Raw genomic sequence first — 26,829 nt, 5'->3', positions numbered from 1 at the left:
GCTAAGGTCTTAGACTCATACTCTGGACTACTGGTTAAGGTCTTAACTCTTACTCTGGCCTAAGGGGCTAAGGTCTTAGACTCATACTCTTGCCTACTGGTTAAGGTCTTAACTCTTACTCTGGCCTACTGGTTAAGGTCTTAACTCTTACTCTGGCCTAATAGCTAAGGTCTTAGACTCATACTCTGGCCTAATGGTTAAGGTCTTAACTCTTACTCTGGCCTAATAGCTAAGGTCTCAGACTCGTACTATGGCCTACAGGTTAAGGTCTTAACTCTTAATCTGGCCTACTGGTTAAGGTCTTAACTCTTACTCTGGCCTAATAGCTAAGGTCTTAGACTCGTACTCTGGCCTAATGGTTCAGGTCTTAAATCTTACTCTGGGCTACTGGTTAAGGTCTTAGACTCGTACTCTGGCCTACTGGTTAAGGTCTTAACTCTTGCTCTGGCCTACTGGTTAAGGTCTTAAGTCTTAGTCTGGCCTACTGGTTAACGTCTTAACTCTTGCTCTGGCCTAATAGCTAAAGTCTTAACTCTTACGCTGGCCTAAAAGCTAAGGTCTTAGACTCTAACTCTGGCCTACAGGTTAAGGTCTTAACTCTTACTCTGGCCTTCTGGTTAAGGTCTTAACTCTTACTCTGGCCTACTGGTTAAGGTCTTAACTCTTACTCTGGCCTAATAGCTAAGGTCTGAGACGCGTACTCTGGCCTAATTGTTAAGGTCTTAACTCTTAATCTGGCCTAATAGATAAGGTCTCAGACTCGTACTATGGCCAACAGGTTAAGGTCTTAACTCTTAATCTGGCCTACTGGTTAAGGTCTTAACTCTTACTCTGGCCTAATAGCTAAGGTCTTAGACTCGTACTCTGGCCTAATGGTTAAGGTCTTAACTCTTACTCTGGCCTACTGGTTAAGGTCTTAACTCTTACTCTGGCCTAATAGCTAAGGTATTAGACTCGTACTCTGGCCTACTGGTTAAGGTCTTAACTCTTACTCTGGCCTAATAGCTAAGGTCTTAACTCTTACTCTGGCCAAAAAGCTAAGGTCTTAGACTCGTACTCTGGCCTACTGGTTAAGGTCTTAACTCTTACTCTGGCCTACTGGTTAAGGTCTTAATTCTTACTCTGGCCTAATAGCTAAGGTCTTAGTCTCATTCCCTGGCCTACTGGTTAAGGTCCTAAGTCTTACTCTGGCCTAATAGCTAAGGTCTTAGACTCGTACTCTGGCCTACTGGTTAAGGTCTTAACTCTTACTCTGGCCTAATAGCTAAGGTCTCAGACTCGTACTATGGCCTACAGGTTAAGGTCTTAACGCTTACTCTGGGCTACTAGTTAAGGTCTTAACTCTTACTCTCTCCTAATAGCTAAGGTCTTAGACTCAACTATGGCCTACAGGTTAAGGTCTTAACTCTTACTCTGCCCTACTGGTTAAGGTCTTAACTCTTACTCTGGCCTAATGGCTAAGGTCTTAGACTCGTACTCTGGCCTAATGGTTAAGGTCTTAACTCTTACTCTGGCCTAATAGCTAAGGTCTTAACTCTTACTCTGGCCTAATAGCTAAGGTCTTAGACTTGTACCATGGCCTACAGGTTAAGGTCTTAACTCTTACTCTGGCCTACAGGTTAAGGTCTTAACTCTTACTCTGGCCTACGGGTTAAGGTCTTAACTCTTACTCTGGCCTAATAGCTAAGTTCTTAACTCTTACTCTGGCATAATAGCTAAGGTCTTAACTCTTACTCTGGCCTAATAGCTAAGGTCTTAACTCTTACTCTGGCCTAATAGCCAAGGTCTTAACTCTTACTCTGGCCTACTGATTAAGGTCTTAACTCTTACTCTGGCCTAATAGCTAAGGTCTTAACTCTTACTCTGGCCTAAGAGCTAAGGTCTTAGACTCGTACTATGGCCTGCAGGTTAAGGTCTTAACTCTTACTCTGGCCTACTGGTTAAGGTCTTAACTCTTACTCTGGCCTAATAGCTAAGGTCTTAGACTCGTACTCTGGCCTAATGGTTAAGGTGTTAATTCTTACTCTGGCCTAATAGCTATGGTCTTAGACTCGTATTCTGGCCTAATGGTTAAGGTCTTAACTCTTACTCTGGCCTACTGGTTAAGGTCTTAACTCTTACTCTGGCCTAATGGTTAAGGTCTTAACTCTTACTCTAGCCTAATAGCTAAGGTCTTAGAATCGTACTCTGGCCTACAGGTTAAGGTCTTAACTCTTATTCTGGCCTAATAGCTAAGGTCTTAACTCTTACTCTGGCCTAATGGTTAAGGTCTTAACTCTTACTCTAGCCTAATAGCTAAGGTCTTAGAATTGTACTCTGGCCTACAGGTTAAGGTCTTAACTCTTATTCTGGCCTAATAGCTAAGGTCTTAACTCTTACTCTGGCCTAATAGCTAAGGTCTTAGACTTGTACCATGGCCTACAGGTTAAGGTCTTAACTCTTACTCTGGCCTACAGGTTAAGGTCTTAACTCTTACTCTGGCCTACGGGTTAAGATCTTAACTCTTACTCTGGCCTAATAGCTAAGTTCTTAGACTTGTATTCTGGCCTAATGGCTAAGGTCTTAACTCTCACTCTGGCATAATAGCTAAGGTCTTAGACTCGTACTCTGGCATAATGGTTAAGGTCCTAACTCTTACTCTGGCCTAATAGCTAAGGTCTTAACTCTTACTCTGGCCTAATAGCTAAGGTCTTAACTCTTACTCTGGCCTACTGGTTAAGGTCTTAACTCTTACTCTGGCCTAATAGCTAAGGTCTTAACTCTTACTCTGGCCTAATAGCTAAGGTCTTAGACTCGTACTCTGGCCTACTGGTTAAGGTCTTAACTCTTACTCTGGCCTAATAGCTAAGGTCTTAGTCTCGTACTCTGGCCTACTGGTTACGGTCTTAACTCTTACTCTGGCCTAATAGCTAAGGTCTTAACTCTTACTCTGGCCTAATAGCTAAAGTCTTAACTCTTACTCTGGCCTAATGGCTAAGGTCTTAGACTCATACTCTGCCCTAATGGTTAAGGTCTTAACTCTTACTCTGGCCTACTGGTTAAGGTCTTAACTCTTACTCTGGCCTAATAGCTAAGGTCTTACATCTTACTCTGGCCTAATATCTAAGGTCTTAGACTCGTTCTATGGCCTAAAGATTAAGGTCTTAACTCTTACTCTGGCCTACAGGTTAAGGTCTTAACTCTAACTCTGGCCTAATGGCTAAGGTCTTAGACTCGTACTCTGGCCTAATGGTTAAGGTCTTAACTCTTACTCTGGCCTAATAGCTAAGGTCTTAACTCTTACTCTGGCCTAATAGCTAAGGTCTTAGACTTGTACCATGGCCTACAGGTTAAGGTCTTAACTCTTACTCTGGCCTACAGGTTAAGGTCTTAACTCTTACTCTGGCCTACGGGTTAAGGTCTTAACTCTTACTCTGGCCTAATAGCTAAGTTCTTAACTCTTACTCTGGCATAATAGCTAAGGTCTTAACTCTTACTCTGGCCTAATAGCTAAGGTCTTAACTCTTACTCTGGCCTAATAGCCAAGGTCTTAACTCTTACTCTGGCCTACTGATTAAGGTCTTAACTCTTACTCTGGCCTAATAGCTAAGGTCTTAACTCTTACTCTGGCCTAAGAGCTAAGGTCTTAGACTCGTACTATGGCCTGCAGGTTAAGGTCTTAACTCTTACTCTGGCCTACTGGTTAAGGTCTTAACTCTTACTCTGGCCTAATAGCTAAGGTCTTAGACTCGTACTCTGGCCTAATGGTTAAGGTGTTAATTCTTACTCTGGCCTAATAGCTATGGTCTTAGACTCGTACTCTGGCCTAATGGTTAAGGTCTTAACTCTTACTCTGGCCTACTGGTTAAGGTCTTAACTCTTACTCTGGCCTAATGGTTAAGGTCTTAGAATCGTACTCTGGCCTACAGGTTAAGGTCTTAACTCTTATTCTGGCCTAATAGCTAAGGTCTTAACTCTTACTCTGGCCTAATGGTTAAGGTCTTAACTCTTACTCTAGCCTAATAGCTAAGGTCTTAGAATCGTACTCTGGCCTACAGGTTAAGGTCTTAACTCTTATTCTGGCCTAATAGCTAAGGTCTTAACTCTTACTCTGGCCTAATGGTTAAGGTCTTAACTCTTACTCTAGCCTAATAGCTAAGGTCTTAGAATTGTACTCTGGCCTACAGGTTAAGGTCTTAACTCTTATTCTGGCCTAATAGCTAAGGTCTTAACTCTTACTCTGGCCTAATAGCTAAGGTCTTAGACTTGTACCATGGCCTACAGGTTAAGGTCTTAACTCTTACTCTGGCCTACAGGTTAAGGTCTTAACTCTTACTCTGGCCTACGGGTTAAGATCTTAACTCTTACTCTGGCCTAATAGCTAAGTTCTTAGACTTGTATTCTGGCCTAATGGCTAAGGTCTTAACTCTCACTCTGGCATAATAGCTAAGGTCCTAGACTCGTACTCTGGCCTAATGGTTAAGGTCCTAACTCTTACTCTGGCCTAATAGCTAAGGTCTTAACTCTTACTCTGGCCTAATAGCTAAGGTCTTAACTCTTACTCTGGCCTACTGGTTAAGGTCTTAACACTTACTCTGGCCTAATAGCTAAGGTCTTAACTCTTACTCTGGCCTAATAGCTAAGGTCTTAGACTCGTACTCTGGCCTACTGGTTAAGGTCTTAACTCTTACTCTGGCCTAATAGCTAAGGTCTTAGTCTCGTACTCTGGCCTACTGGTTACGGTCTTAACTCTTACTCTGGCCTAATAGCTAAGGTCTTAACTCTTACTCTGGCCTAATAGCTAAAGTCTTAACTCTTACTCTGGCCTAATGGCTAAGGTCTTAGACTCATACTCTGCCCTAATGGTTAAGGTCTTAACTCTTACTCTGGCCTACTGGTTAAGGTCTTAACTCTTACTCTGGCCTAATAGCTAAGGTCTTACATCTTACTCTGGCCTAATATCTAAGGTCTTAGACTCGTTCTATGGCCTAAAGATTAAGGTCTTAACTCTTACTCTGGCCTACAGGTTAAGGTCTTAACTCTAACTCTGGCCTAATGGCTAAGGTCTTAGACTCGTACTCTGGCCTAATGGTTAAGGTCTTAACTCTTACTCTGGCCTAATAGCTAAGGTCTTAACTCTTACTCTGGCCTAATAGCTAAGGTCTTAGACTTGTACCATGGCCTACAGGTTAAGGTCTTAACTCTTACTCTGGCCTACAGGTTAAGGTCTTAACTCTTACTCTGGCCTACGGGTTAAGGTCTTAACTCTTACTCTGGCCTAATAGCTAAGTTCTTAACTCTTACTCTGGCATAATAGCTAAGGTCTTAACTCTTACTCTGGCCTAATAGCTAAGGTCTTAACTCTTACTCTGGCCTAATAGCCAAGGTCTTAACTCTTACTCTGGCCTACTGATTAAGGTCTTAACTCTTACTCTGGCCTAATAGCTAAGGTCTTAACTCTTACTCTGGCCTAAGAGCTAAGGTCTTAGACTCGTACTATGGCCTGCAGGTTAAGGTCTTAACTCTTACTCTGGCCTACTGGTTAAGGTCTTAACTCTTACTCTGGCCTAATAGCTAAGGTCTTAGACTCGTACTCTGGCCTAATGGTTAAGGTGTTAATTCTTACTCTGGCCTAATAGCTATGGTCTTAGACTCGTACTCTGGCCTAATGGTTAAGGTCTTAACTCTTACTCTGGCCTACTGGTTAAGGTCTTAACTCTTACTCTGGCCTAATGGTTAAGGTCTTAACTCTTACTCTAGCCTAATAGCTAAGGTCTTAGAATCGTACTCTGGCCTACAGGTTAAGGTCTTAACTCTTATTCTGGCCTAATAGCTAAGGTGTTAACTCTTACTCTGGCCTAATGGTTAAGGTCTTAACTCTTACTCTAGCCTAATAGCTAAGGTCTTAGAATTGTACTCTGGCCTACAGGTTAAGGTCTTAACTCTTATTCTGGCCTAATAGCTAAGGTCTTAACTCTTACTCTGGCCTAATAGCTAAGGTCTTAGACTTGTACCATGGCCTACAGGTTAAGGTCTTAACTCTTACTCTGGCCTACAGGTTAAGGTCTTAACTCTTACTCTGGCCTACGGGTTAAGATCTTAACTCTTACTCTGGCCTAATAGCTAAGTTCTTAGACTTGTATTCTGGCCTAATGGCTAAGGTCTTAACTCTCACTCTGGCATAATAGCTAAGGTCCTAGACTCGTACTCTGGCCTAATGGTTAAGGTCCTAACTCTTACTCTGGCCTAATAGCTAAGGTCTTAACTCTTACTCTGGCCTAATAGCTAAGGTCTTAACTCTTACTCTGGCCTACTGGTTAAGGTCTTAACTCTTACTCTGGCCTAATAGCTAAGGTCTTAACTCTTATTCTGGCCTAATAGCTAAGGTCTTAGACTCGTACTCTGGCCTACTGGTTAAGGTCTTAACTCTTACTCTGGCCTAATAGCTAAGGTCTTAGTCTCGTACTCTGGCCTACTGGTTACGGTCTTAACTCTTACTCTAGCCTAATAGCTAAGGTCTTAACTCTTACTCTGGCCTAATAGCTAAAGTCTTAACTCTTACTCTGGCCTAATGGCTAAGGTCTTAGACTCATACTCTGCCCTAATGGTTAAGGTCTTAACTCTTACTCTGGCCTACTGGTTAAGGTCTTAACTCTTACTCTGGCCTAATAGCTAAGGTCTTACATCTTACTCTGGCCTAATATCTAAGGTCTTAGACTCGTTCTATGGCCTAAAGATTAAGGTCTTAACTCTTACTCTGGCCTACAGGTTAAGGTCTTAACTCTAACTCTGGCCTACTGGTTAAGGTCTTAACTCTTACTCTGGCCTAATAGCTAAGGTCTTAGACTCGTACTATGGCCTACAGGTTAAGGTCTTAACTCTTACTCTGGCCTACAGGTTAAGGTATTAACTCTTACTCTGGCCTACGGGTTAAGATCTTAACTCTTACTCTGGCCTAATAGCTAAGGTCTTAGACTCGTACTCTGGCGTAATGGTTAAGGTCTTCACTCTTAATCTGGCCTAATAGCTAAGGTCTTAACTCTTACTCTGGCCTAATAGCTAAGGTCTTAACTCTTACTCTGGCCTAATAGCTAAGGTCTTAACTCTTACTCTGGCCTACTGGTTAAAGTCTTAACTCTTACTCTGGCCTAATAGCTAAGGTCTTAACTCTTACTCTGGCCTAATAGCTAAGGTCTTAGACTTGTACTATGGCCTACTGGTTAAGGTCTTAACTCTTACTCTGGCCTAATAGCTAAGGTCTTAACTCTTACTCTGGCCTAATAGCTAAGGTCTTAACTCTTACTCTGGTCTAATATCTAAGGTCTTAGACTCGTACTATGGCCTACAGGTTAAGGTCTTAACTCTTACTCTGGCCTACAGGTTAAGGTCTTAACTCTTACTCTGGCCTACTGGTTAAGGTCTTATCTCTTACTCTGGCCTAATAGCTAAGGTCTTAGACTTGTACTCTGGCCTAATGGTTAAGGTCTTAATTCTTACTCTGGCCTAATAGCTATGGTCTTAGACTCGTACTCTGGCCTAATGGTTAAGGTCTTAATTCTTACTCTGGCCTAATAGCTATGGTCTTAGACTCATACTCTGGCCTAATGGCTAAGGTCTTAACTCTTACTCTGGCCTACTGGTTAAGGTCTTAACTCTTACTCTGGCCTAATGGTTAAGGTCTTAACTCTTACTCTAGCCTAATAGCTAAGGTCTTAGACTCGTACTCTGGCCTAATGGTTAAGGTCTTAACTCTTACTCTGGCCTACTGGTTAAGGTCTTAACTCTTACTCTGGCCTACTGGTTAATGTCTTAACTCTTACTCTGGCCTAATAGCTAAGGTCTCAGACTCGTACTATGACCTACAGGTTAAGGTCTTAACTCTTACTCTGGCCTACTGGTTAAGGTCTTAACTCTTACTCTGGCCTAATAGCTAAGGTCTTAGACTCATACTATGGCCTACAGGTTAAGGTCTTAACTCTTACTCTGGCCTACTGGTTAAGGTCTTAACTCTTACTCTGGCCTAATGGCTAAGGTCTTAGACTCGTACTCTGCCCTAATGGTTAAGGTCTTAACTCTTACTCTGGCCTACTGGTTAAGGTCTTAACTCTTACTCTGGCCTAATAGCTAAGGTCTTACATCTTACTCTGGCCTAATATCTAAGGTCTTAGACTCGTTCTATGGCCTAAAGATTAAGGTCTTAACTCTTACTCTGGCCTACAGGTTAAGGTCTTAACTCTAACTCTGGCCTACTGGTTAAGGTCTTAACTCTTACTCTGGCCTAATAGCTAAGGTCTTAGACTCGTACTCTGGCCTAATGGTTCAGGTCTTAAATCTTACTCTGGGCTACTGGTTAAGGTCTTAGACTCGTACTCTGGCCTACTGGTTAAGGTCTTAACTCTTGCTCTGGCCTACTGGTTAAGGTCTTAAGTCTTAGTCTGGCCTACTGGTTAACGTCTTAACTCTTGCTCTGGCCTAATAGCTAAAGTCTTAACTCTTACGCTGGCCTAAAAGCTAAGGTCTTAGACTCTAACTCTGGCCTACAGGTTAAGGTCTTAACTCTTACTCTGGCCTTCTGGTTAAGGTCTTAACTCTTACTCTGGCCTACTGGTTAAGGTCTTAACTCTTACTCTGGCCTAATAGCTAAGGTCTGAGACGCGTACTCTGGCCTAATTGTTAAGGTCTTAACTCTTAATCTGGCCTAATAGATAAGGTCTCAGACTCGTACTATGGCCAACAGGTTAAGGTCTTAACTCTTAATCTGGCCTACTGGTTAAGGTCTTAACTCTTACTCTGGCCTAATAGCTAAGGTCTTAGACTCGTACTCTGGCCTAATGGTTAAGGTCTTAACTCTTACTCTGGCCTACTGGTTAAGGTCTTAACTCTTACTCTGGCCTAATAGCTAAGGTATTAGACTCGTACTCTGGCCTACTGGTTAAGGTCTTAACTCTTACTCTGGCCTAATAGCTAAGGTCTTAACTCTTACTCTGGCCAAAAAGCTAAGGTCTTAGACTCGTACTCTGGCCTACTGGTTAAGGTCTTAACTCTTACTCTGGCCTACTGGTTAAGGTCTTAATTCTTACTCTGGCCTAATAGCTAAGGTCTTAGTCTCATTCCCTGGCCTACTGGTTAAGGTCCTAAGTCTTACTCTGGCCTAATAGCTAAGGTCTTAGACTCGTACTCTGGCCTACTGGTTAAGGTCTTAACTCTTACTCTGGCCTAATAGCTAAGGTCTCAGACTCGTACTATGGCCTACAGGTTAAGGTCTTAACGCTTACTCTGGGCTACTAGTTAAGGTCTTAACTCTTACTCTCTCCTAATAGCTAAGGTCTTAGACTCAACTATGGCCTACAGGTTAAGGTCTTAACTCTTACTCTGCCCTACTGGTTAAGGTCTTAACTCTTACTCTGGCCTAATGGCTAAGGTCTTAGACTCGTACTCTGGCCTAATGGTTAAGGTCTTAACTCTTACTCTGGCCTAATAGCTAAGGTCTTAACTCTTACTCTGGCCTAATAGCTAAGGTCTTAGACTTGTACCATGGCCTACAGGTTAAGGTCTTAACTCTTACTCTGGCCTACAGGTTAAGGTCTTAACTCTTACTCTGGCCTACGGGTTAAGGTCTTAACTCTTACTCTGGCCTAATAGCTAAGTTCTTAACTCTTACTCTGGCATAATAGCTAAGGTCTTAACTCTTACTCTGGCCTAATAGCTAAGGTCTTAACTCTTACTCTGGCCTAATAGCCAAGGTCTTAACTCTTACTCTGGCCTACTGATTAAGGTCTTAACTCTTACTCTGGCCTAATAGCTAAGGTCTTAACTCTTACTCTGGCCTAAGAGCTAAGGTCTTAGACTCGTACTATGGCCTGCAGGTTAAGGTCTTAACTCTTACTCTGGCCTACTGGTTAAGGTCTTAACTCTTACTCTGGCCTAATAGCTGAGGTCTTAGACTCGTACTCTGGCCTAATGGTTAAGGTGTTAATTCTTACTCTGGCCTAATAGCTATGGTCTTAGACTCGTACTCTGGCCTAATGGTTAAGGTCTTAACTCTTACTCTGGCCTACTGGTTAAGGTCTTAACTCTTACTCTGGCCTAATGGTTAAGGTCTTAACTCTTACTCTAGCCTAATAGCTAAGGTCTTAGAATCGTACTCTGGCCTACAGGTTAAGGTCTTAACTCTTATTCTGGCCTAATAGCTAAGGTCTTAACTCTTACTCTGGCCTAATGGTTAAGGTCTTAACTCTTACTCTAGCCTAATAGCTAAGGTCTTAGAATTGTACTCTGGCCTACAGGTTAAGGTCTTAACTCTTATTCTGGCCTAATAGCTAAGGTCTTAACTCTTACTCTGGCCTAATAGCTAAGGTCTTAGACTTGTACCATGGCCTACAGGTTAAGGTCTTAACTCTTACTCTGGCCTACAGGTTAAGGTCTTAACTCTTACTCTGGCCTACGGGTTAAGATCTTAACTCTTACTCTGGCCTAATAGCTAAGTTCTTAGACTTGTATTCTGGCCTAATGGCTAAGGTCTTAACTCTCACTCTGGCATAATAGCTAAGGTCTTAGACTCGTACTCTGGCATAATGGTTAAGGTCCTAACTCTTACTCTGGCCTAATAGCTAAGGTCTTAACTCTTACTCTGGCCTAATAGCTAAGGTCTTAACTCTTACTCTGGCCTACTGGTTAAGGTCTTAACTCTTACTCTGGCCTAATAGCTAAGGTCTTAACTCTTACTCTGGCCTAATAGCTAAGGTCTTAGACTCGTACTCTGGCCTACTGGTTAAGGTCTTAACTCTTACTCTGGCCTAATAGCTAAGGTCTTAGTCTCGTACTCTGGCCTACTGGTTACGGTCTTAACTCTTACTCTGGCCTAATAGCTAAGGTCTTAACTCTTACTCTGGCCTAATAGCTAAAGTCTTAACTCTTACTCTGGCCTAATGGCTAAGGTCTTAGACTCATACTCTGCCCTAATGGTTAAGGTCTTAACTCTTACTCTGGCCTACTGGTTAAGGTCTTAACTCTTACTCTGGCCTAATAGCTAAGGTCTTACATCTTACTCTGGCCTAATATCTAAGGTCTTAGACTCGTTCTATGGCCTAAAGATTAAGGTCTTAACTCTTACTCTGGCCTACAGGTTAAGGTCTTAACTCTAACTCTGGCCTAATGGCTAAGGTCTTAGACTCGTACTCTGGCCTAATGGTTAAGGTCTTAACTCTTACTCTGGCCTAATAGCTAAGGTCTTAACTCTTACTCTGGCCTAATAGCTAAGGTCTTAGACTTGTACCATGGCCTACAGGTTAAGGTCTTAACTCTTACTCTGGCCTACAGGTTAAGGTCTTAACTCTTACTCTGGCCTACGGGTTAAGGTCTTAACTCTTACTCTGGCCTAATAGCTAAGTTCTTAACTCTTACTCTGGCATAATAGCTAAGGTCTTAACTCTTACTCTGGCCTAATAGCTAAGGTCTTAACTCTTACTCTGGCCTAATAGCCAAGGTCTTAACTCTTACTCTGGCCTACTGATTAAGGTCTTAACTCTTACTCTGGCCTAATAGCTAAGGTCTTAACTCTTACTCTGGCCTAAGAGCTAAGGTCTTAGACTCGTACTATGGCCTGCAGGTTAAGGTCTTAACTCTTACTCTGGCCTACTGGTTAAGGTCTTAACTCTTACTCTAGCCTAATAGCTAAGGTCTTAGACTCGTACTCTGGCCTAATGGTTAAGGTGTTAATTCTTACTCTGGCCTAATAGCTATGGTCTTAGACTCGTACTCTGGCCTAATGGTTAAGGTCTTAACTCTTACTCTGGCCTACTGGTTAAGGTCTTAACTCTTACTCTGGCCTAATGGTTAAGGTCTTAGAATCGTACTCTGGCCTACAGGTTAAGGTCTTAACTCTTATTCTGGCCTAATAGCTAAGGTCTTAACTCTTACTCTGGCCTAATGGTTAAGGTCTTAACTCTTACTCTAGCCTAATAGCTAAGGTCTTAGAATCGTACTCTGGCCTACAGGTTAAGGTCTTAACTCTTATTCTGGCCTAATAGCTAAGGTCTTAACTCTTACTCTGGCCTAATGGTTAAGGTCTTAACTCTTACTCTAGCCTAATAGCTAAGGTCTTAGAATTGTACTCTGGCCTACAGGTTAAGGTCTTAACTCTTATTCTGGCCTAATAGCTAAGGTCTTAACTCTTACTCTGGCCTAATAGCTAAGGTCTTAGACTTGTACCATGGCCTACAGGTTAAGGTCTTAACTCTTACTCTGGCCTACAGGTTAAGGTCTTAACTCTTACTCTGGCCTACGGGTTAAGATCTTAACTCTTACTCTGGCCTAATAGCTAAGTTCTTAACTCTTACTCTGGCCTAATAGCTAAGGTCTTAGACTTGTACCATGGCCTACAGGTTAAGGTCTTAACTCTTACTCTGGCCTACAGGTTAAGGTCTTAACTCTTACTCTGGCCTACGGGTTAAGCTCTTAACTCTTACTCTGGCCTAATAGCTAAGTTCTTAACTCTTACTCTGGCATAATAGCTAAGGTCTTAACTCTTACTCTGGCCTAATAGCTAAGGTCTTAACTCTTACTCTGGCCTAATAGCCAAGGTCTTAACTCTTACTCTGGCCTACTGATTAAGGTCTTAACTCTTACTCTGGCCTAATAGCTAAGGTCTTAACTCTTACTCTGGCCTAAGAGCTAAGGTCTTAGACTCGTACTATGGCCTGCAGGTTAAGGTCTTAACTCTTACTCTGGCCTACTGGTTAAGGTCTTAACTCTTACTCTGGCCTAATAGCTAAGGTCTTAGACTCGTACTCTGGCCTAATGGTTAAGGTGTTAATTCTTACTCTGGCCTAATAGCTATGGTCTTAGACTCGTACTCTGGCCTAATGGTTAAGGTCTTAACTCTTACTCTGGCCTACTGGTTAAGGTCTTAACTCTTACTCTGGCCTAATGGTTAAGGTCTTAACTCTTACTCTAGCCTAATAGCTAAGGTCTTAGAATCGTACTCTGGCCTACAGGTTAAGGTCTTAACTCTTATTCTGGCCTAATAGCTAAGGTCTTAACTCTTACTCTGGCCTAATGGTTAAGGTCTTAACTCTTACTCTAGCCTAATAGCTAAGGTCTTAGAATTGTACTCTGGCCTACAGGTTAAGGTCTTAACTCTTATTCTGGCCTAATAGCTAAGGTCTTAACTCTTACTCTGGCCTAATAGCTAAGGTCTTAGACTTGTACCATGGCCTACAGGTTAAGGTCTTAACTCTTACTCTGGCCTACAGGTTAAGGTCTTAACTCTTACTCTGGCCTACGGGTTAAGATCTTAACTCTTACTCTGGCCTAATAGCTAAGTTCTTAGACTTGTATTCTGGCCTAATGGCTAAGGTCTGAACTCTCACTCTGGCATAATAGCTAAGGTCCTAGACTCGTACTCTGGCCTAATGGTTAAGGTCCTAACTCTTACTCTGGCCTAATAGCTAAGGTCTTAACTCTTACTCTGGCCTAATAGCTAAGGTCTTAACTCTTACTCTGGCCTACTGGTTAAGGTCTTAACTCTTACTCTGGCCTAATAGCTAAGGTCTTAACTCTTACTCTGGCCTAATAGCTAAGGTCTTAGACTCGTACTCTGGCCTACTGGTTAAGGTCTTAACTCTTACTCTGGCCTAATAGCTAAGGTCTTAGTCTCGTACTCTGGCCTACTGGTTACGGTCTTAACTCTTACTCTGGCCTAATAGCTAAGGTCTTAACTCTTACTCTGGCCTAATAGCTAAAGTCTTAACTCTTACTCTGGCCTAATGGCTAAGGTCTTAGACTCATACTCTGCCCCAATGGTTAAGGTCTTAACTCTTACTCTGGCCTACTGGTTAAGGTCTTAACTCTTACTCTGGCCTAATAGCTAAGGTCTTACATCTTACTCTGGCCTAATATCTAAGGTCTTAGACTCGTTCTATGGCCTAAAGATTAAGGTCTTAACTCTTACTCTGGCCTACAGGTTAAGGTCTTAACTCTAACTCTGGCCTACTGGTTAAGGTCTTAACTCTTACTCTGGCCTAATAGCTAAGGTCTTAGACTCGTACTATGGCCTACAGGTTAAGGTCTTAACTCTTACTCTGGCCTACAGGTTAAGGTATTAACTCTTACTCTGGCCTACGGGTTAAGATCTTAACTCTTACTCTGGCCTAATAGCTAAGGTCTTAGACTCGTACTCTGGCGTAATGGTTAAGGTCTTCACTCTTAATCTGGCCTAATAGCTAAGGTCTTAACTCTTACTCTGGCCTAATAGCTAAGGTCTTAACTCTTACTCTGGCCTAATAGCTAAGGTCTTAACTCTTACTCTGGCCTACTGGTTAAAGTCTTAACTCTTACTCTGGCCTAATAGCTAAGGTCTTAACTCTTACTCTGGCCTAATAGCTAAGGTCTTAGACTTGTACTATGGCCTACTGGTTAAGGTCTTAACTCTTACTCTGGCCTAATAGCTAAGGTCTTAACTCTTACTCTGGCCTAATAGCTAAGGTCTTAACTCTTACTCTCGTCTAATATCTAAGGTCTTAGACTCGTACTATGGCCTACAGGTTAAGGTCTTAACTCTTACTCTGGCCTACAGGTTAAGGTCTTAACTCTTACTCTGGCCTACTGGTTAAGGTCTTATCTCTTACTCTGGCCTAATAGCTAAGGTCTTAGACTTGTACTCTGGCCTAATGGTTAAGGTCTTAATTCTTACTCTGGCCTAATAGCTATGGTCTTAGACTCGTACTCTGGCCTAATGGTTAAGGTCTTAATTCTTACTCTGGCCTAATAGCTATGGTCTTAGACTCATACTCTGGCCTAATGGCTAAGGTCTTAACTCTTACTCTGGCCTACTGGTTAAGGTCTTAACTCTTACTCTGGCCTAATGGTTAAGGTCTTAACTCTTACTCTAGCCTAATAGCTAAGGTCTTAGACTCGTACTCTGGCCTAATGGTTAAGGTCTTAACTCTTACTCTGGCCTACTGGTTAAGGTCTTAACTCTTACTCTGGCCTACTGGTTAATGTCTTAACTCTTACTCTGGCCTAATAGCTAAGGTCTCAGACTCGTACTATGACCTACAGGTTAAGGTCTTAACTCTTACTCTGGCCTACTGGTTAAGGTCTTAACTCTTACTCTGGCCTAATAGCTAAGGTTTTAGACTCATACTATGGCCTACAGGTTAAGGTCTTAACTCTTACTCTGGCCTACTGGTTAAGGTCTTAACTCTTACTCTGGCCTAATGGCTAAGGTCTTAGACTCGTACTCTGCCCTAATGGTTAAGGTCTTAACTCTTACTCTGGCCTACTGGTTAAGGTCTTAACTCTTACTCTGGCCTAATAGCTAAGGTCTTACATCTTACTCTGGCCTAATATCTAAGGTCTTAGACTCGTTCTATGGCCTAAAGATTAAGGTCTTAACTCTTACTCTGGCCTACAGGTTAAGGTCTTAACTCTAACTCTGGCCTACTGGTTAAGGTCTTAACTCTTACTCTGGCCTAATAGCTAAGGTCTTAGACTCGTACTCTGGCCTAATGGTTAAGGTCTTAACTCTTACTCTGGCCTAATAGCTAAGGTCTTAACTCTTACTCTGGGCTACTGGTTAAGGTCTTAGAATCGTACTCTGGCCTACTGGTTAAGGTCTCAGACTCTTACTCTGGCCTACTGGTTAAGGTCTTAACTCTTACTCTAGCATAATAGCTAAAGTCTTAACTCTTACGCTGGCCTAAAAGCTAAGGTCTTAGACTCTAACTCTGGCCTACAGGTTAAGGTCTTAACTCTTACTCTGGCCTACTGGTTAAGGTTTTAACTCTTACTCTGGCCAAATAGCTAAGGTCTTAGACTCGTACTCTGGCCTACTGGTTAAGGTCTTAACTCTTACTCTTCTGGACTACTGGTTAAGGCCTTAACTCTTACTCTGGCCTAATAGCTAAGGTCTTAGTCTCGTACTCTGGCCTACTGGTTACGGTCTTAACTCTTACTCTGGCCTAATAGCTAAGGTCTTAACTCTTACTCTGGCCTAATAGCTAAAGTCTTAACTCTTACTCTGGCCTAATGGCTAAGGTCTTAGACTCATACTCTGCCCTAATGGTTAAGGTCTTAACTCTTACTCTGGCCTACTGGTTAAGGTCTTAACTCTTACTCTGGCCTAATAGCTAAGGTCTTACATCTTACTCTGGCCTAATATCTAAGGTCTTAGACTCGTTCTATGGCCTAAAGATTAAGGTCTTAACTCTTACTCTGGCCTACAGGTTAAGGTCTTAACTCTAACTCCGGCCTACTGGTTAAGGTCTTAACTCTTACTCTGGCCTAATAGCTAAGGTCTTAGACTCGTACTATGGCCTACAGGTTAAGGTCTTAACTCTTACTCTGGCCTACAGGTTAAGGTCTTAACTCTTACTCTGGCCTACGGGTTAAGGTCTTAATTCTTACTCTGGCCTAATAGCTAAGGTCTTAGACTCGTACTCTGGCGTAATGGTTAAGGTCTTAACTCTTAATCTGGCCTAATAGCTAAGGTCTTAACTCTTACTCTGGCCTAATAGCTAAGGTCTTAACTCTTACTCTGGCCTAATAGCTAAGGTCTTAACTCTTACTCTGGCCTACTGGTTAAAGTCTTAACTCTTACTCTGGCCTAATAGCTAAGGTCTTAACTCTTACTCTGGCCTAATAGCTCAGGTCTTAGACTTGTACTATGGCCTACTGGTTAAGGTCTTAACTCTTACTCTGGCCTAATAGCTAAGGTCTTAACTCTTACTCTGGCCTAATAGCTAAGGTCTTATCTCTTACTCTGGCCTAATAGCTAAGGTCTTAGACTCTAACTCTGGCCTACAGGTTAAGGTCTTAACTCTTACTCTGGCCTAATAGCTAAGGTCTTAGACTCGTACTCTGGCCTAATGGTTAAGGTCTTAACTCTTACTCTGGCCTACTGGTTAAGGTCTTAACTCTTACTCTGGCCTACTGGTTAAGGTCTTAACTCTTACTCTGGCCTACTGGTTAAGGTTTTAACTCTTACTCTGGCCTACTGGGTAAGGTCTTAACTCTTACTCTGGCCTAATAGCTAAGGTCTTAGACCCGTACTCTGGCCTAATGGTTAAGGTCTTAACTCTTACTCTGGCTTAATAGCTAAGGTCTCAGACTCGTACTATGGCCTGCAAGTTAAGGTCTCAGACTCGTACTATGGCCTACTGGTTAATGTCTTAACTCTTACTCTGGCCTAATAGCTAAGGTCTTAGACTCGTACTATGGCCTACAGGTTAAGGTCTTATCTCTTAGTCTGGCCTACTGGTTAAGGTCTTAACTCTTACTCTGGCCTAATGGCTAAGGTCTTAGACTCGTTCTCTGGCCTAATGGTTAAGGTCTTAACTCTTACTCTGGCCTAATAGCTAAGGTCTTAACTCTTACTCTGGCCTAATGGTTAGGGTCTTAACTCTCACTCTGGCCTACTTGTTAAGGTCTTAATCCTTACTCTGGCCTAATAGCTAAGGTCTTAACCCTTACACTGGCCTAATGGCTAAGGTCTTAACACTTACTCTGGCCTACTGGTTAAGGTCTTAACTCTTACTCTGGCCTAATAGCTAAGGTCTTAGACTCGTACTCTGGACTACTGGTTAAGGTCTTAACTCTTACTCTGGCCTAAGGGGCTAAGGTCTTAGACTCATACTCTTGCCTACTGGTTAAGGTCTTAACTCTTACTCTGGCCTACTGGTTAAGGTCTTAACTCTTACTCTGGCCTAATAGCTAAGGTCTTAGACTCATACTCTGACCTAATGGTTAAGGTCTTAACTCTTACTCTGGCCTACTAGCTAAGGTCTCAGACTCGAACTATGGCCTACAGGTTAAGGTCTTAACTCTTAATCTGGCCTACTGGTTAAGGTCTTAACTCTTACTCTGGCCTAATAGCTAAGGTCTTAGACTCGTACTCTGGCCTAATGGTTAAGGTCTTAACTCTTACTCTGGCCTAATAGCTAAGGTCTTAGACTCGTACTATGGCCTAATGGTTAAGGTCCTAACTCTTACTCTGGCCTAATAGCTAAGGTCTTAACTCTTACTCTGGCCTAATAGCTAAGGTCTTAACTCTTACTCTGGCCTACTGGTTAAGGTCTTAACTCTTACTCTGGCCTAATAGCTAAGGTCTTAGACTCGTACTATGGCCTACAGGTTAAGGTCTTAACTCTTACTCTGGCCTACAGGTTAAGGTCTTAACTCTTACTCTGGCCTACTGGTTAAGGTCTTATCTCTTACTCTGGCCTAATAGCTAAGGTCTTAGACTTGTACTCTGGCCTAATGGTTAAGGTCTTAACTCTTACTCTGGCCTAATAGCTAAGGTTTTAGACTCGTACTATGGCCTACAGGTTAAGGTCTTAACTCTTACTCTGGCCTACTGGTTAAGGTCTTAACTCTTACTCTGGCCTAATTGCTAAGGTCTTAGACTCATACTCTGGCCTAATGGTTAAGATCTTAACTCTTACTCTGGCCTAATAGCTAAGGTCTTAGACTCGTACTCTGGCCTACTGGTTAAGGTCTTAACTCTTACTCTGGCCTAATAGCTAAGGTCTTTGACTCATACTCTGGCCTACTGGTTAAGGTCTTAACTCTTACTCTGGCCTAATAGCTAAGGTCTTAACTCTTACTCTGGCCGAATGGTTAAGGTCTTAACACTTACTCTGGCCTAATAGCTAAGGTCTTAACTCTTACTCTAGCCTAATAGCTAAGGTCTTAGACTCGTACTCTGGCCTACTGGTTAAGGTCTTAACTCTTACTCTGGCCTACTGGTTAAGGTGTTTACTCTTACTCTGTCCTAATAGCTAAGGTCTTAGACTCGTACTATGGCCTACTGGTTAAGGTCTTAACTCTTACTCTGGCCTACGGGTTAAGGTCTTAACTCTTACTCTGGCCTAATAGCTAATTTCTTAGACTTGTGCTCTGGCCTAATAGCTAAGGTCTTAACTCTTACTCTGGCATAATAGCTAAGGTCTTAGACTCGTACTCTGGCCTAATGGTTAAGGTATTAACTCTTACTCTGGCCTAATAGCTAAGGTCTTAACTCTTACTCTGGCCTAATAGCTAAGGTCATAACTCTTACTCTGGCCTACTGGTTAAGGTCTTAACTCTTACTCTGGCCTAATAGCTAAGGTCTTAACTCTTACTCTGGCCTAATAGCTAAGGTCTTAGACTCGTACTATGGCCTACAGGTTAAGGTCTTAACTCTTACTCTGGCCTACTGGTTAAGGTCTTAACTCTTACTCTGGCCTAATAGCTAAGGTCTGAGACTCGTACTCTGGCCTAATGGTTAAGGACTTAATTCTTACTCTGGCCTAATAGCTATGGTCTTAGACTCGTACTCTGGCCTAATGGTTAAGGTCTTAACTCTTACTCTGGCCTACTGGTTAAGGTCTTAACTCTTACTCTGGCCTAATGGTTAAGGTCTTAACTCTTACTCTAGCCTAATAGCTAAGGTCTTAGACTCGTACTCTGGCCTAATGGTTAAGGTCTTAACTCTTACTCTGGCCTACTGGTTAAGGTCTTAACTCTTACTCTGGCCTACTGGTTAATGTCTTAACTCTTACTCTGGCCTAATAGCTAAGGTCTCAGACTCGTACTATGACCTACAGGTTAAGGTCTTAACTCTTACTCTGGCCTACTGGTTAAGGTCTTAACTCTTACTCTGGCCTAATAGCTAAGGTCTTAGACTCATACTATGGCCTACAGGTTAAGGTCTTAACTCTTACACTGGCCTACTGGTTAAGGTCTTAACTCTTACTCTGGCCTAATGGCTAAGGTCTTAGACTCGTACTCTGCCCTAATGGTTAAGGTCTTAACTCTTACTCTGGCCTACTGGTTAAGGTCTTAACTCTTACTCTGGCCTAATAGCTAAGGTCTTACATCTTACTCTGGCCTAATATCTAAGGTCTTAGACTCGTTCTATGGCCTAAAGATTAAGGTCTTAACTCTTACTCTGGCCTACAGGTTAAGGTCTTAACTCTAACTCTGGCCTACTGGTTAAGGTCTTAACTCTTACTCTGGCCTAATAGCTAAGGTCTTAGACTCGTACTCTGGCCTAATGGTTAAGGTCTTAACTCTTACTCTGGCCTAATAGCTAAGGTCTTAACTCTTACTCTGGCCTACAGGTTAAGGTCTTAACTCTTACTCTGGCCTAATAGCTATGGTCTTAGACTCGTACTCTGGCCTAATGGTTAAGGTCTTAACTCTTACTCTGGGCTACTGGTTAAGGTCTTAGAATCGTACTCTGGCCTACTGGTTAAGGTCTTAACTCTTACTCTGGCCTACTGGTTAAGGTCTTAACTCTTACTCTAGCATAATAGCTAAAGTCTTAACTCTTACGCTGGCCTAAAAGCTAAGGTCTTAGACTCTAACTCTGGCCTACAGGTTAAGGTCTTAACTCTTACTCTGGCCTACTGGTTAAGGTTTTAACTCTTACTCTGGCCAAATAGCTAAGGTCTTAGACTCGTACTCTGGCCTACTGGTTAAGGTCTTAACTCTTACTCTTCTGGACTACTGGTTAAGACCTTAACTCTTACTCTGGCCTAATAGCTAAGGTCTTTGTCTCGTACTCTGGCCTACTGGTTACGGTCTTAACTCTTACTCTGGCCAAATAGCTAAGGTCTTAACTCTTACTCTGGCCTAATAGCTAAAGTCTTAACTCTTACTCTGGCCTAATGGCTAAGGTCTTAGACTCATACTCTGCCCTAATGGTTAAGGTCTTAACTCTTACTCTGGCCTACTGGTTAAGGTCTTAACTCTTACTCTGGCCTAATAGCTAAGGTCTTACATCTTACTCTGGCCTAATATCTAAGGTCTTAGACTCGTTCTATGGCCTAAAGATTAAGGTCTTAACTCTTACTCTGGCCTACAGGTTAAGGTCTTAACTCTAACTCTGGCCTACTGGTTAAGGTCTTAACTCTTACTCTGGCCTAATAGCTAAGGTCTTAGACTCGTACTATGGCCTACAGGTTAAGGTCTTAACTCTTACTCTGGCCTACAGGTTAAGGTCTTAACTCTTACTCTGGCCTACGGGTTAAGGTCTTAACTCTTACTCTGGCCTAATAGCTAAGGTCTTAGACTCGTACTCTGGCGTAATAGTTGAGGTCTTAACTCTTAATCTGGCCTAATAGCTAAGGTCTTAACTCTTACTCTGGCCTAATAGCTAAGGTCTTAACTCTTACTCTGGCCTAATAGCTAAGGTCTTAACTCTTACTCTGGCCTACTGGTTAAAGTCTTAACTCTTACTCTGGCCTAATAGCTAAGGTCTTAACTCTTACTCTGGCCTACTAGCTAAGGTCTTAGACTTGTACTATGGCCTACTGGTTAAGGTCTTAACTCTTACTCTGGCCTAATAGCTAAGGTCTTAACTCTTACTCTGGCCTAATAGCTAAGGTCTTAACTCTTACTCTGGCCTAATATCTAAGGTCTTAGACTCGTACTATGGCCTACAGGTTAAGGTCTTAACTCTTACTCTGGCCTACAGGTTAAGGTCTTAACTCTTACTCTGGCCTACTGGTTAAGGTCTTATCTCTTACTCTGGCCTAATAGCTAAGGTCTTAGACTTGTACTCTGGCCTAATGGTTAAGGTCTTAATTCTTACTCTGGCCTTATAGCTATGGTCTTAGACTCGTACTCTGGCCTAATAGCTAAGGTCTTAACTCTTACTCTGGCCTAATAGCTAAGGTCTTAGACTCGTACTATGGCCTACAGGTTAAGGTCTTAACTCTTACTCTGGCCTACTGGTTAAGGTCTTAACTCTTACTCTGGCCTAATGGTTAAGCTCTTAACTCTTACTCTGGCCTAATAGCTAAGGTCTTAGACTCGTACTCTGGCCTAATGGTTAAGGTCTTAACTCTTACTCTGGCCTACTGGTTAAGGTCTTAACTCTTACTCTGGCCTACTGGTTAAGGTCTTAACTCTTACTCTGGCCTACTGGTTAAGGTTTTAACTCTTACTCTGGCCTACTGGGTAAGGTCTTAACTCTTACTCTGGCCTAATAGCTAAGGTCTTAGACCCGTACTCTGGCCTAATGGTTAAGGTCTTAACTCTAACTCTGGCTTAATAGCTAAGGTCTCAGACTCGTACTATGGCCTGCAAGTTAAGGTCTCAGACTCGTACTATGGCCTACTGGTTAATGTCTTAACTCTTACTCTGGCCTAATAGCTAAGGTCTTAGACTCGTACTATGGCCTACAGGTTAAGGTCTTATCTCTTAGTCTGGCCTACTGGTTAAGGTCTTAACTCTTACTCTGGCCTAATGGCTAAGGTCTTAGACTCGTACTCTGGCCTAATGGTTAAGGTCTTAACTCTTACTCTGGCCTAATAGCTAAGGTCTTAACTCTTACTCTGGCCTAATGGTTGAGGTCTTAACTCTCACTCTGGCCTACTTGTTAAGGTCTTAACCCTTACTCTGGCCTAATAGCTAAGGTCTTAACCCTTACACTGGCCTAATGGCTAAGGTCTTAACACTTACTCTGGCCTACTGGTTAAGGTCTTAACTCTTACTCTGGCCTAATAGCTAAGGTCTTAGACTCATACTCTGGACTACTGGTTAAGGTCTTAACTCTTACTCTGGCCTAAGGGGCTAAGGTCTTAGACTCATACTCTTGCCTACTGGTTAAGGTCTTAACTCTTACTCTGGCCTACTGGTTAAGGTCTTAACTCTTACTCTGGCCTAATAGCTAAGGTCTTAGACTCGTACTCTGGCCTAATGGTTAAGGTCTTAACTCTTACTCTGGCCTACTGGTTAAGGTCTTAACTCTTACTCTGGCCTACTGGTTAAGGTCTTAACTCTTACTCTGGCCTACTGGTTAAGGTTTTAACTCTTACTCTGGCCTACTGGGTAAGGTCTTAACTCTTACTCTGGCCTAATAGCTAAGGTCTTAGACCCGTACTCTGGCCTAATGGTTAAGGTCTTAACTCTAACTCTGGCTTAATAGCTAAGGTCTCAGACTCGTACTATGGCCTGCAAGTTAAGGTCTCAGACTCGTACTATGGCCTACTGGTTAATGTCTTAACTCTTACTCTGGCCTAATAGCTAAGGTCTTAGACTCGTACTATGGCCTACAGGTTAAGGTCTTATCTCTTAGTCTGGCCTACTGGTTAAGGTCTTAACTCTTACTCTGGCCTAATGGCTAAGGTCTTAGACTCGTACTCTGGCCTAATGGTTAAGGTCTTAACTCTTACTCTGGCCTAATAGCTAAGGTCTTAACTCTTACTCTGGCCTAATGGTTGAGGTCTTAACTCTCACTCTGGCCTACTTGTTAAGGTCTTAACCCTTACTCTGGCCTAATAGCTAAGGTCTTAACCCTTACACTGGCCTAATGGCTAAGGTCTTAACACTTACTCTGGCCTACTGGTTAAGGTCTTAACTCTTACTCTGGCCTAATAGCTAAGGTCTTAGACTCATACTCTGGACTACTGGTTAAGGTCTTAACTCTTACTCTGGCCTAAGGGGCTAAGGTCTTAGACTCATACTCTTGCCTACTGGTTAAGGTCTTAACTCTTACTCTGGCCTACTGGTTAAGGTCTTAACTCTTACTCTGGCCTCATAGCTACTGTCTTAACTCTTACTCTGGCCTCATAGCTACTGTCTTAACTCTTACTCTGGCCTTTAAGGTCTTGGACTCTTACTCTAGGCCTCATAGCTACTGTCTTAACTCTTACTCTGGCCTCATAGCTACTGTCTTAACTCTTACTCTGGCCTAATAGCTAAGGTCTTAACTCTTACTCTGGCCTAATAGCCAAGGTCTTAACTCTTAGTCTGGCCTACTGATTAAGGTCTTAACTCTTACTCTGGCCTAATAGCTAAGGTCTTAACTCTTACTCTGGCCTAAGAGCTAAGGTCTTAGACTCGTACTATGGCCTGCAGGTTAAGGTCTTAACTCTTACTCTGGCCTACTGGTTAAGGTCTTAACTCTTACTCTGGCCTAATAGCTAAGGTCTTAGACTCGTACTCTGGCCTAATGGTTAAGGTGTTAATTCTTACTCTGGCCTAATAGCTATGGTCTTAGACTCGTACTCTGGCCTAATGGTTAAGGTCTTAACTCTTACTCTGGCCTACTGGTTAAGGTCTTAACTCTTACTCTGGCCTAATGGTTAAGGTCTTAACTCTTACTCTAGCCTAATAGCTAAGGTCTTAGAATCGTACTCTGGCCTACAGGTTAAGGTCTTAACTCTTATTCTGGCCTAATAGCTAAGGTCTTAACTCTTACTCTGGCCTAATGGTTAAGGTCTTAACTCTTACTCTAGCCTAATAGCTAAGGTCTTAGAATTGTACTCTGGCCTACAGGTTAAGGTCTTAACTCTTATTCTGGCCTAATAGCTAAGGTCTTAACTCTTACTCTGGCCTAATAGCTAAGGTCTTAGACTTGTACCATGGCCTACAGGTTAAGGTCTTAACTCTTACTCTGGCCTACAGGTTAAGGTCTTAACTCTTACTCTGGCCTACGGGTTAAGATCTTAACTCTTACTCTGGCCTAATAGCTAAGTTCTTAGACTTGTATTCTGGCCTAATGGCTAAGGTCTTAACTCTCACTCTGGCATAATAGCTAAGGTCTTAGACTCGTACTCTGGCCTAATGGTTAAGGTCCTAACTCTTACTCTGGCCTAATAGCTAAGGTCTTAACTCTTACTCTGGCCTAATAGCTAAGGTCTTAACTCTTACTCTGGCCTACTGGTTAAGGTCTTAACTCTTACTCTGGCCTAATAGCTAAGGTCTTAACTCTTACTCTGGCCTAATAGCTAAGGTCTTAGACTCGTACTCTGGCCTACTGGTTAAGGTCTTAACTCTTACTCTAGCCTAATAGCTAAGGTGTTAGTCTCGTACTCTGGCCTACTGGTTACGGTCTTAACTCTTACTCTGGCCTAATAGATAAGGTCTTAACTCTTACTCTGGCCTAATAGCTAAAGTCTTAACTCTTACTCTGGCCTAATGGCTAAGGTCTTAGACTCATACTCTGCCCTAATGGTTAAGGTCTTAACTCTTACTCTGGCCTACTGGTTAAGGTCTTAACTCTTACTCTGGCCTAATAGCTAAGGTCTTACATCTTACTCTGGCCTAATATCTAAGGTCTTAGACTCGTTCTATGGCCTAAAGATTAAGGTCTTAACTCTTACTCTGGCCTACAGGTTAAGGTCTTAACTCTAACTCTGGCCTAATGGCTAAGGTCTTAGACTCGTACTCTGGCCTAATGGTTAAGGTCTTAACTCTTACTCTGGCCTAATAGCTAAGGTCTTAACTCTTACTCTGGCCTAATAGCTAAGGTCTTAGACTTGTACCATGGCCTACAGGTTAAGGTCTTAACTCTTACTCTGGCCTACAGGTTAAGGTCTTAACTCTTACTCTGGCCTACGGGTTAAGGTCTTAACTCTTACTCTGGCCTAATAGCTAAGTTCTTAACTCTTACTCTGGCATAATAGCTAAGGTCTTAACTCTTACTCTGGCCTAATAGCTAAGGTCTTAACTCTTACTCTGGCCTAATAGCCAAGGTCTTAACTCTTACTCTGGCCTACTGATTAAGGTCTTAACTCTTACTCTGGCCTAATAGCTAAGGTCTTAACTCTTACTCTGGCCTAAGAGCTAAGGTCTTAGACTCGTACTATGGCCTGCAGGTTAAGGTCTTAACTCTTACTCTGGCCTACTGGTTATGGTCTTAACTCTTACTCTGGCCTAATAGCTAAGGTCTTAGACTCGTACTCTGGCCTAATGGTTAAGGTGTTAATTCTTACTCTGGCCTAATAGCTATGGTCTTAGACTCGTACTCTGGCCTAATGGTTAAGGTCTTAACTCTTACTCTGGCCTACTGGTTAAGGTCTTAACTCTTACTCTGGCCTAATGGTTAAGGTCTTAACTCTTACTCTAGCCTAATAGCTAAGGTCTTAGAATCGTACTCTGGCCTACAGATTAAGGTCTTAACTCTTATTCTGGCCTAATAGCTAAGGTCTTAACTCTTACTCTGGCCTAATGGTTAAGGTCTTAACTCTTACTCTAGCCTAATAGCTAAGGTCTTAGAATTGTACTCTGGCCTACAGGTTAAGGTCTTAACTCTTATTCTGGCCTAATAGCTAAGGTCTTAACTCTTACTCTGGCCTAATAGCTAAGGTCTTAGACTTGTACCATGGCCTACAGGTTAAGGTCTTAACTCTTACTCTGGCCTACAGGTTAAGGTCTTAACTCTTACTCTGGCCTACGGGTTAAGATCTTAACTCTTACTCTGGCCTAATAGCTAAGTTCTTAGACTTGTATTCTGGCCTAATGGCTAAGGTCTTAACTCTCACTCTGGCATAATAGCTAAGGTCCTAGACTCGTACTCTGGCCTAATGGTTAAGGTCCTAACTCTTACTCTGGCCTAATAGCTAAGGTCTTAACTCTTACTCTGGCCTAATAGCTAAGGTCTTAACTCTTACTCTGGCCTACTGGTTAAGGTCTTAACTCTTACTCTGGCCTAATAGCTAAGGTCTTAACTCTTACTCTGGCCTAATAGCTAAGGTCTTAGACTCGTACTCTGGCCTACTGGTTAAGGTCTTAACTCTTACTCTGGCCTAATAGCTAAGGTCTTAGTCTCGTACTCTGGCCTACTGGTTACGGTCTTAACTCTTACTCTGGCCTAATAGCTAAGGTCTTAACTCTTACTCTGGCCTAATAGCTAAAGTCTTAACTCTTACTCTGGCCTAATGGCTAAGGTCCTAGACTCATACTCTGCCCTAATGGTTAAGGTCTTAACTCTTACTCTGGCCTACTGGTTAAGGTCTTAACTCTTACTCTGGCCTAATAGCTAAGGTCTTACATCTTACTCTGGCCTAATATCTAAGGTCTTAGACTCGTTCTATGGCCTAAAGATTAAGGTCTTAACTCTTACTCTGGCCTACAGGT

The sequence above is a fragment of the Triturus cristatus genome, chromosome 12 (genome assembly GCF_964204655.1).
Source record: "Triturus cristatus chromosome 12, aTriCri1.1, whole genome shotgun sequence".
Taxonomy (NCBI): domain Eukaryota; kingdom Metazoa; phylum Chordata; class Amphibia; order Caudata; family Salamandridae; genus Triturus; species Triturus cristatus.
This window is presented reverse-complemented; position numbering follows the sequence as displayed.